Source organism: Ochotona curzoniae, unplaced genomic scaffold (genome assembly GCF_017591425.1).
Source record: "Ochotona curzoniae isolate NIBS_2020 unplaced genomic scaffold, NIBS_Ocur_1.0 contig_1588, whole genome shotgun sequence".
Taxonomy (NCBI): Eukaryota; Metazoa; Chordata; class Mammalia; order Lagomorpha; family Ochotonidae; genus Ochotona; species Ochotona curzoniae.
In genome coordinates, this window is record NW_024465131.1 from 35,483 (window position 1) to 47,506 (window position 12,024).

Sequence of the window (12,024 nt, forward strand, 5' to 3'; positions counted from 1 at the left end):
GGAACACCTCAGACAAAGTTTCCTTGGGGAGCCCCCCAATCGAGCTTTCAGACTCAGAACGTTAACCATGAAATGAAAGAACAAGTCAATCAACTACCTCAGCCATATGTTGACAATGAAAGCACTGGGCAAATGGAGACTATATGATGGTCTATGTGATTCAGTGGATTCAGCAGTGACTGCATCATGCTAGGAGTGGTGAGAGTGGCAGCAATTCAGTACTGCTAAACTATTAAAACCACTTGAGCAAGACCTTCAGAGCATGCCCCACATGTGGGACCTGGGGTGGGTGGGATTCTGGGTGGGGCTTCTCCCTTAAAATCTCCTTTTACATCAGATATATTAAGGAAAAAAAAAAAGAATAAAAATTAAAGAAAGAGGTTTCCAGTCAACCTTTAATGAGCTATATGTTAACTTCAATGCCCACTATGGGCTGACCTACCTGGAAGTCTCCGGTTTGTAGATTTGTCCACGGTCCATGGTGTTGAATGTCGTTCCAAGTTTAAGATCACATCAGGCTTTGTCAAGCTGTACCCTGTTCATGGAAAATGATGTAGATTTTGTGACATCACTGCCAGTCTTTTCTAGCATGGAACTTCAGAAACTCTCCTTTCCCTTGTCAACCATAGAAAAGTCTTCTGTTTGGGCAGGACAGATTTTCACTCACCCAAGGACAGCAGATTGTTGTAAGTCTCAAGCATCACATCCCTGTACAGGGTCCGCTGAGTGTTGTCCATGTGCTGCCATTCCTCCTGGGTAAAGTCCACAGCCACATCTTCAAATGACACCAACATCTATAAAGTACGTGTCTCCTCAGTTCTGGATCCTTCTCTTTTTTTTTCTGATGATCACTTTTTGAGTCAAAGCATTCCCCAAACATTGGAGATCTAGCTTATTCCTGAGACGTCAACCATCACAAAATGTTTTCACTCTTTGAACTATTCACATTTTGTAGCAGAAAACAGAGCAAAGTCCCACACACATCCCTCCTCTGTTCTTCCTACAATGTGTTCACAAACAGCAGCATTCAGAGTTTCAAAAAAAAACAGTTTTCTTTCTTAGCCTGGGATCTGATCACTTAACAAGTGAGTTCAGGGCATCAAATCCAAGCGGAAATTCCCAGGACTTCTTTATTTTTCTTTTTATGAGTGGCTGGATGTACTTGTCTATGACAAGTGCCTCTCTCCTGGGATTCCTGTGTCAGTCCAGAACCCTAGGAGACACATGTGGCAAGGAGCGTGAATGAGAAAGCGCAGGGCAAGAACAAGGAATGGGTAGGCTTTGAACATCCCATCACAAGACAGAATGGTCCAGTGTCACAAACCACTCTCTACAGACAGCAGACACGCACACCCAAACTAGAAGAGAAAGGAGAAAAGTGGAGAATGGATTGGGGACATGGGTAGCGACACAGAATAGCAGACTCGCTTGTGGACAGTTCCCACCTTCCTAACACTGGAAGGCATTAATTAAAAAGTTGCTGTTCAGAATTGTACCGAAACATTTAAAAATAGGTCTGCAGTCATCTTAAAAATAAAAGGTTACTCCTCAAATAAGAGGAGCAACAGGTTTTATCAGATACCAACACTTGAGGTATCTTAGAAGTGGATTTGAAAAATGGACTGGCAGAGAAAGAAAGGAGCAAGAAGGAAGGAAAGAGAAGAAAGGGGAATCCAGAGTAAAACAGGAAAGGCAAGAAACGGAGCAACACATTTGGAAGTCCAGTCTTATCTACCCCAGCTGCCAAACAGAGCAGAGTTGCCAAGGGGAAGAACTCTTGTCTGCGAGCACCTTAGAGTTGGCTTTAAATGTGCCCATATTAGGAACAGCCAGCCAAAACAAGTGACATAGCTCATGGGCCCTAAAGCAGCGACCATGGAGACTGGGCCCATCAACCATCCTGCGCTCTCCCAAGGTCATCCTTGGGTGTTACCTGGCATGGTACTACCAGCAGGCCTTATCAAGCAGAGGTGGCTATTGTGACTCTCTTGTTTGGGATGGACCTGCTCCAGGTGTGCACAAAACCACCCAGACACCTTGGAGTATACAAAGACTTTGCTAGCAACAAGATGCAGGCAGGAAGGAACGGGGGAAGAGTGAAGGAGAACTGATACTTGGGACTCCCTTCTGACGCAGAGCTTAAAAACATCCGTACAAACGCGCTACATAGGAAAATAGCAAGAAGGATTGTAATACCAAGACAGAAGACATTCCTCCCAGAGGAAAGAGGGGAAGGAGCCCTCAGAATGGTGTCACAGGAAGATGCTACCAGAGTTGCACCAACTGTACTCTGTCCTCAAGCACAGACGCCAAGGGGAAAGCTGCTCTTCTTGGTCACTTTCCCTGACGGTTTTCAAGATCCCAACCTAGCCTTCTCCTGCAGCCCTGAAGCACAGGCAGGAGACAGAGGAGAAGGAGCAAGGATAACGCAGGACCCACCAAACCCCTGTGTCCTTTCTCTGGACATCCCAACAGGAAGTTGTCGGTGGGTAGAAATTTGATTTGGGGCAGATTTGAGTTGGACAGGTAGTTCTCAATTGAAAAGTGACCAAGGAAACCAGTTCAACTCTTTTCACGATGGACTGCTTGGTTCTGTGGAAATAGTCTCAGGGCCTTCAGTTAACTAAGTGGGAGGAGAAACAGGAAATGGAGAAATGGTCAGAAGCTCATCATCCCATCATTTGGCACTCTGAATAGGGTGTGGGGTGGGCCAGGATGCAACATTCACCAGCTCATATAAGGCGGCCAAATGGAAGGGCACACTATCCCAGACACTGGCTTAAAATCACAATGGCATGTATGAGAACTGAGTCCAGGAGTGGGTCATGTGGAAGAACTGGGGAAACTCCCCTGGCGAGTCATAGCCAACAGGATCCAACAGTACATCAGGCAGATCATTCACCCAGACCACATGGGATTCATCCCAGGTGTGCAGGGACGATTCAACATCCACAAATCAATAAATGTGATACATCATATCAATAAAATGAAAATTAAAACCATATGATCCTCTCAATAGATGCAGAGAAAGCATTTGATAAAATCCAACACCACTTCATGCTGTAATTCCTAACCAAGATAAGCACAGAGGGAACATTCTACGTCACAATCGAAACAACTTAAGAAAAAGCCCAATTGCAGCATCATACTAAACAGGCACAGCACGATAGCGCAGTGGTTAGGGTCCTCAAATTGCACGTGCTGGGCCCCACTTCTAATCCTGGCTGCCTTGCTTCCCATCCAGCTCCCTGCTGCTACCTGGGAAAGCAGTCGAGGATGGACCAAAGCCTTGGGACCCTGAACTCATGTGGGAGACCCAGAAGAGCTCCTGGCTCCTGGATTCAGATTGGCTCAGCTCCAGCCGTTGCGGCTGCTGGGGGAGTGAACCATCAGATGGATGATCAGCTCTAAATGGATCAGCCATGTCAATCTGCACCCAGAAACCATGAAACTATTTAAAGGAAACATAGGAAGCACACTCCAATATACAGCAACAAGGAAAGGCTTCTTAGAAAAGACAGCAGAAGCAAAGGTAGTCAAAGCCAAAATGGACAAATGAGACGACACCAAACTCAAAGCTTCTGCATGGCATAGGAAACAATTACAAAGTGAAGAAGCAACCAACAGATTTGGGACAACATTTTTGCACACTACACGAGTGATAGGGGAGCTTCAGAAATCCAGTAAAACAAAACAAAACAAAACAAACAACAAAACAACAAGAAACCCTGTTGAAAAAAATGGTCAAAGGAAAAGAACGGACATAAAAACACACACACACACAAAAGTCAAATGGCTAACAGACATATGAAAAGATGCTCAGGCTCCTAGCCACCAGGGAGATAAGAACAAAAACCACATTGAGTTACCACCTAACTCCATTGACTGGCTACATCTAAAACTCTTCTCACAACAGCTGCTGGCATGGATGTGGGTAGAAAGGTACCCTCCTTTACTACTGGCGGGAGTGTAGGCTAGCACTACCATTGTGGTCATCAGCTTGGAGAATTGCAAATAACCATGGCATATGACCCAGTTATCCTGCCCCTAGGAATGAATATACCCAACAGAAACGAAACCTGCATATGAGAAGAGATCTGTAATCCTGTATTGACAGCAGCACAATCTACAATAGGAAAGACATGGAAACAACCCAGATGTGTATCCAAAGAGGAGTGGGTAAAGAAACAGTGGCACTTCTACTCCATGGAATAAAGAATGAAATGACACCATTTGCAGCGAGATGGTCCCAGCTACAGACTATTACGCTCAGTGAAATACATCAATCCCAAAAGAACAAATACCAAATATTCTCTCTAATACAAGGAACCCAGCATGCAGAGTCTAACGTCAGTAACACATTCAATAATATTCCTATTTATCATTTTCTTTATTTACTTGTTCATTTATTTATTTTTGACTGCATGCCATGTGTTTTGACTTTAGTTTCACTCTTCCAAATACTTTCTTTACTCTTGTCAAATTCATCACTAGCTCATGGATTACATGGTGGCATCATTTTACCCAGGAGACTACTGTGTTTTCTTTTTGTCACCCATGTGCTAGTTACCCAGTGGTGTGTTTTCCATTGTGCTGTAATTTTGTTGTTGCTCCAATTCATACCGGTTGCTTACCTTCTTTTTGGCTTCTCATTCATGGGAATGTATAGTGACGGAGAAAGAGAGATTACCGTATTCAGATTTGGGGAAACAATGCAATATGCATCCCTGCTTCCAAATAAAAGATGAACTCGCAATGAAACTTTTGGAAATGTGTAGACAAAGGAATGCTGGACTGACATTGTCTGTACCAGCAAAGTTGAGCCATATTTAAATAACATAAAGAGTCATGGAATCCTGACTCCTTAAGAAGCACTATACTATTGTAGCAACTGGGGAAAAATGTAAAGTGGTGGGAGTTTGGTGGTTGGGGAGCCCAGTGTCTAAGAAATTGTACTATAAAACTCAACAATGCGAAATAAAATTTAACAAAAATAAATAAATATATTTAGAGCCTGGTGGGGTAGCCTAGTAGCTAAAGTCCTTGCCTTGCATGCTCCAGGATCACATATGGTTCATATCCTGGCTGTTCACTTCCCTCCCAGTTCCCTGCTTGTGGCCTGGGAAAGCAGTAGACGGGGGCCCAATGTCTTGGAACCCAGCACCTGTGTGGGAAACGTGGAAAGGTTTCCTGGCTCCTGGCTTAAGTTCAGCTCAGCTCCAGAAGCTCGGCCGTTGTGGCTACTTGGGGAGTGAACCAGTAGGTAGAAGATCTTTCTCTCCATCTCTCTATAAATCGGACTTTCCAATTAAAACCAAGTATAAAATACATTGACAAAGTTGTACTTTAAGAATTGCATTATAAGTCTCCAGGATCAGATCCATGACTCCAGCCACCTTGTGCACATGGTGAGCTGTGCCCACACCTGCCTGGGCTCCCAGGGCTGCTCCCTTTGGGGTGAGTACACTGAGGGGGGAAGTCTCAGGTGCCCGAGCAGGCCAGGGACTCACCCACTGCCATCATTGGGCAGGGGATGGGATTGTGGAGGGGCGCAACCTTGGACTTGGGGACTGAAACTTCCAGCAGCCAGCTGGCTGATGGTGGGTCCCAGGCTGGGGCATCTCCATGCTCGGATCCCTGACTGCAGACACCATGTGCATGTGGTGAGCTGTGGCCAGGTGGCCAGCACCATTTGGTGTCAGGCTCTGTCTGTTTGCCTCCTGATGGCTTGCTCTGAGGTTTTGGTTCTTTGAATCACTACTTATGTTCCTCCATGGTGAACCCACTGTGCTTGTGGGATGTGAATCAATCCTAAACATTCCCAATGACAGAGTTACTTTTCCTTCTAAGAACTTGTAACCACTGAACAATGCTGGTCACTGAACACCAGTCCATGCAAACCTAAGACTCCAGCCTTGTCTAGCACGATCATATCCTATCACCGACATGATAGTGGGTCAGAAGATGGGTCACATTAGGCAAGGCCACGACATTAACCAGCATGCCAGAGAACCACATCAGGGGTAGATTCTGTGAGGGATGTGTGGGCCAAAGCCCAAGGAAATACTAGCTCCACTGGTTACCTCAAGAGTAGGGATGGTGATGGACTAAATTAGGTGTGACCAAGGAGCCTGCTGACAGTTACAGGTTAATGAACTGACAACAGTCTGGAATGGCCAAGGCAGCAGCACCCAAATGTGATCTTGAATAGGGTGTGGGGTGGGCCAGGATGCAACATTCACCAGCTCATCTCATACAAGACGGCCAAATGGAAGGCCAGGCTGGCTCTTGGACCCACTGGTATGTGCGAAATCTGGCATTGGGAGAAGTTCTGAGGAGGAGCCCAAGCAACTCCTCTGGCAGGACATAGACCCGGCAGGTAAGGGCAAGAAACATGGAAGGAAACAGCAAGAACAGGCCATGGAAAGTGTCCCACTGGCATACATTTGGCATGGGTCGGGGGCAGACCAGGCTGAATCTGTCCACGTCATCCACTGGCAAATCTGAGCACCAGAACAGAGTGTGGTCAGGTGAGGTTCACTTGCAAAAAAAAAGCCAGTGGACATTATGGAATGCCAAGGTGAGGTTGCCTGTACAGGATCTGACCGCAGCGCCCAACCAGCACATGTGAGAACCAGGAAGGGAGATGGCAGAACAGGCAGGGAGAACATAGGGGGCTCCCCTGCTGGAAAGCTACTCCCACTGGAGAGCGTGCTCTGGGATGGGTGCAGACCAGACTAGGCAGGGCTACAACACCTCTGCGCCTCATGTGGACCAGATCAGGGAAAAGCCAGGCTGGGCTGATGGCTCCTCGTGGTGCAAACAAAAATTAGAGTGTGTGAGGGTTGTTTGAGCTTAGCCAAGCATCAGCTGGCAGAAGGCGGTACTGGAGGCTAATTCTGTCAAGTTAAACCACAGAACCACCTGCAGAGTGCATAATCGGGTGTGAGAGAGGCCTGGGAGTGAAATAGTGGGCTCCTCCATCTTGGGTTACCACTCCTATTGGAGGGCACGAAAACCAGGGCAGTGGCTGGGGTGGCTTGACAGAGAGACACCCAATAACATCCGTGAGGACTGCATAGTGGAGCTGGTTAGATGGAACTGGGCTTTAATACCCATAGACATGTACGAGAGCCAAATGGGATTGGGGATAGACTGGACTAGTTTGCCACACGGACTGGCAAACCAGGGTAGGGGGCGGGCCTGCTGGGGGTTATTATGGGTTGCTCCAACTAGGCTGATCCCACTGGTTTATGTTAGGGCTGAGTGTGTGCTGTGCAGAATCAGGCTGGACTGCAACACCCATTGGTTCCAGTGGAAGACAGGGATGGAAACACAACCAACCCAGCAATTGCAACAACCAGCTGATCACGGAGATGGACTGTGCCGTGCCCTGCACTTGGTAGAAGATACAAGAATCTGGTCTGGGAACACATCAGACAAAGTTTCTTTAGGGATCCTCCCAGTTGAACTGCCAGAGTCAGAACCTTAGCCATGAAAAGACAGAGGACTGAACAAGTTAATCAACTACCTCAGCCATATGTTGGCAGTGAAAAACTGGGCAAACCAAGCCTCTATGATGGACTATGTCAATCAGTGGATTCTACAATGACCTCATCATGCTTGGAGTTGTGAGACTGACAACAATTCATAACTGTTGAACTATCAAAACCACTTGAGCAAGACCCTCAGAGCATGCCCCACGTAAGGGACCTGGGATGGGTGGGAGACTGGTTGGGGCTTCTCCTGTAAAATCCCCCTTTACCTCAGACATGTAAAGGAAACAATATGGAAATAATAGTCTTACCCATTTTCCTGTAGCCATTCAACCTTTTTACCCTAATTACTTATGTAAAGATTGTCAAAAATATAATTTAAAAATGGAAAAGAAAAAGAGAAGCAATAGCATTAGCAGCCAATTTGTAGTTACCAAGATTTCTCTCCTATTCACACATCACAGCACATTCAGTGTGGGCTGGTTTTAGGAATTGCGTGCCCAACATTAAACATAGTTGTGACATTGAAAAAGTCATTAAGTGTCACTGAGTGGTAGAGTTACAAGACAATCTCATTTAGTTTGTGCATCAGTTGCAAAGTAAATAATTCTGTATTACACTATAGTATCACTGTCAACTTCAATACCACCTGCTGGGCATGACAAACAGCCCACCTCCCGTAACCTGAGGCATGGCTTGCATGTGTGTGCAGAATATGACCTGTGACAAGACTGGAGGGTTTAAAGGGATACACATGCCTTAGAGTCAATTACAGTGTCACTGCTGGGTGGCAGGCCTGTCACGCACTGCCCTGCTCCCATCTTCTTTCCTAACCCATAACAGTTGTGCTCATTTCACAATAAATGGACATGCCCTCAAACTGTCCACACTGGGTCTTGCAGCTGGAGGATACTGACACCTCACCCCTTCAGTTGGCACCTTGAGGCCATCTGGCTGGACCTCCCGAATAGGCTCAAAAGCAATAAAAACAGATTCCAAAATGGACAAAGAACTGAACACATATTTCTACAAAGATCAACAAAACCCTAAGTAACACAAGAAGATTCTCAGCATGATTCATCATTAGATGAATGAAAATGGCAACCACAATGAGATAACACTTGATACCCATTGCAATGTCCTTCATTCAAAAATGTTCACAGAGAAACGCAAATCAGGTATTGCTGCTTGAAGTGTAAAATGATGAAACTAATATTACAAATGGTACTCAAGGACTGCCTATGGTTGTAACCGTCTCCAAACTTTGGAACCAGTACAGGGTATCATCTGGAAGAAGCAGGGAGCATGTCATTGTTTTCATGGTCTGCCCGATTCCTCTGAACCAAGTCAGTATCTGTGGACTGAACTGTGGCCTGGTGGGCTGAGCTTACCATACAGGTATAGCTCAGGTCCTATGTATGCCACTTCCAATCCGGTCTCCTGCTTTTGCCCTTGGAAACCAATGGAGGACGGCTCAAGTCCTTGAGCACCTGCACCCATGTGGCAGATCCAACAGAGGCTCCTGGCTTTGGATTGCCTTAGCTCTTGCCATTATAACCAAGTGGAGAAACTTTGCATGTGAAATGAAAACCAAACAGAATGAACAGGGACCAAGTCTTATGGTTTAGCAAATAAACAGAATGGCATCCCTCATGCACATTGGTACATATCCTGGATGCTCCACTTCTGACCAAACTCCCTGATGACAGGCCTGGAAAGGAAGTGGGGCATGGCTCAAGCACTTGGGTTCCTGTAATCAAGTAGGAGACATGGACAGTACTCCTGGCTCATGGCTTCAGACTTGCTCATCTCTGCACATTCTGGTGATTTGACAAGCAAACCAGCACAGGGGAGATGTCTCTCCACCTCTTTTTTTCTGTGCAGACCTGCCTTTCAAATTAATAAATCTTAAAGACAAAACAAACAAAAAGAAACCATGCAATAGCAAAACCATTCTTCAGTAGAACATGCCATTGTGGCAAAGCAGTCTTAGCTACCATCTACATCACTTTGAATCCAGCTCTAAGTCAATGTAAATTCAAAACAGTGGAAGATGACTTAAGCACTTGGGTGGGAGACTCATCTGGGAGACTCAGAAGAACTATCTTATTCCTCTGTAATATGATCCAGCCCTGACCACTGTGACCACTGGGAGAATCAATCAGCAGAGAGCAGACATATCTCTCTTCTTCTCTTTCTGCAAGTCAGTCTTTAAATAAATGAATAAAATGATCAGTAAACACGATTTGACACTTGATATCCTACAGTCATTAACAAATTCTTAGTTTCCATTTGAATCATGTAATAGTAATAATCATGTCTTGGCTATGGCATCAGAAAGTTTCAACAGGTTTTGACAGCTCTAATTTCTTGTTTACGAAAGTTTTGCCTTCTTTCTCTTATACTTGCTTTTTCACTTTGGTTTAAAAACCACCATAAATTTCCTAAAATGAAATGTACAACAAGGTGAGAAGTAAACAAACAACTTACTGAAGGTGTGTGTGTGTTCTCCAGCCTTGGAAGCATGAGCGGGCTGCAAGGCTACACCTGCAAGAGAAGGTGGGCAGAGGGACTGATGAGTTTTTCTTGCTTGTGCCCAGTCTCCTTAGTGAATCTTACTGTGCTAAGTAATGTCAAGGCAGAAAGCATACACAATGGCTGGAGGAACAAAAGCAATCAGCTTCCATGGGCAAGAGTAGTGCTTTACAAGCACAATGAAGGCTTTGTAGAAGCAGTATCAGCAATTTCAACAATTGGCACTGATTAAACTAAAACAAACTCAAGGAAACAACCGTTACTTTTTATTTAAAAATGTTACTGGGCCCAGCACCATAGCCTAGTGGCTAAAGTCTTCACCTTGCATGTGACAAAACCCATATGGGTGCTGATTCATGTCCTGACTGCTGCATTTTTATTCCAGCATCCTGATTGTTTGCCTGGGAAAGCAGTCAAGGTGGCACAATACTTTGGGACCCAGTACCCACATGGGAGACTTGGACGAAGCTCCTGGCTCCTGCCATGGATTGGCTCTCTGCTAGCTCTTCTAGCTAATAATAATCATAGATAATGTGAATGCCAAGCAGTAACCGATTTTTTCAACAACTACTTGTACTATTGTACAAATTACAAAATATCATAGAATATATATTGTCACCAAGATGTCTGCTACAGAGAAACAATTGGTGCTATAACGCATTTCTCTATTTCTACAATGAGCTGCATAGGACTCCAGGTAAGGACTTCCATTGGAACACACTTGAGGTTAATGCTAACATCTGTAGAAGTCAAACATCTTTCAATCAGAACAGTTTTATCCACACAATATATGAAACAGAGATATAACACATATTTATTCCATACAGCTTTCTAGTAATTGTTCCAAATGAAAGTTCTGAAGACTTCAATGACACTTGCCTGCCTTTAAACCCACAATGACACTTGCATGCCATTTTAGTGGCTTTAGCCCATAGCATATCGATACACATGACAGCAATATTGCTAGAAATGTATTCTTAGTGGGACACGACACCAAAGCTTAGAGGTTAAAGTGTTTGCCTTGCATGCGCCAGGATCCAACATGGGCACTGGTTCTAATCCCAGCAGCTCCACTTCCCATCCAGCTTGTGGCCTGGGAAAGCGGTCAAGGATGGCCCAAAGCCTTGGGACCCTGTACCCGTGTGGGAGACCTGGTGCAACACCAGCTGGTGCAGTCACATAGAGAGCGAATCATCGGATGGAAGATGTTTCTCTTTCATCCTCTCTGTATATCTGACTTTGTAATAAAAATAAGCCAATCTTAATAAAAAAATATGAAAAGATAGAACATGAATCCTGTGGCTAAGCATCCACCTGCAATGCTGTCATCACATATGGTGCTGCTTTGGGTTCGGCTACTACACTTACAATCCAGCTCCCTGCTAATGGCTAGGAAAGCAGCAAAGGATGCTCTAAGTCCCTGGGCCCCTCTACTCAAATCAGAGGGCTGGGAGAAACCCCAGGCTCCTAACTAGGACCAGCCCACCTTCAGCTAATGAGCACATTTAGGGAGTGAACCACCAGAAAGAAGATCCCTCTCTGTCTCTATTTCTTTTTCTATAATGCTCTCTTTCAAATAAAAATATGGTGAGGATGGGAGCCAGGTGTCCTCATACTCAATAAGAGCCTCACAACCCTTGCAGGCCCTGGGCCCATTCCTCTCACACCACTCAGCAGAGCATGGTGATGACAGCAGGCAACTGAGCACAGAGAAAGTGGTGATGTCATCTTCTGCTGGCACTCAGCAGGGGGCGCAGGTCTGTGTTCTCAGTTGCAGTTGCCTGGAGAGCAGTTCCCACTTGACCTGGTCATGATGGGGCATAGCAGAACCAGTTCTAGGTTCAAATAACACTGAGTCTCCCTGCCGTGATCAAATCTTGATTTTTCTTCAAATATGTCTTCATTTGCTGTCTCTCTGGCACCATTTTGAGAATCTTCATAAGACCTTTTTTTTCCTTTTCTTTAAACTCTTTTTTGAATGAGGATTGTCATT

At 45.2% G+C, this 12,024-nt stretch overlaps 1 long non-coding RNA gene across 1 annotated transcript; it reads right to left on the reverse strand.

The window, feature by feature from the left end:
• Positions 1-441: 441 nt before the first annotated feature.
• On the reverse strand, positions 442-10,014 carry LOC121148570. Its single transcript, XR_005882569.1, has 3 exons — positions 9,987-10,014; positions 668-794; positions 442-535 (listed from the first exon to the last, which is right to left on the reverse strand). It is a non-coding gene; the product is annotated as an uncharacterized LOC121148570 (long non-coding RNA).
• Positions 10,015-12,024: the final 2,010 nt, after the last annotated feature.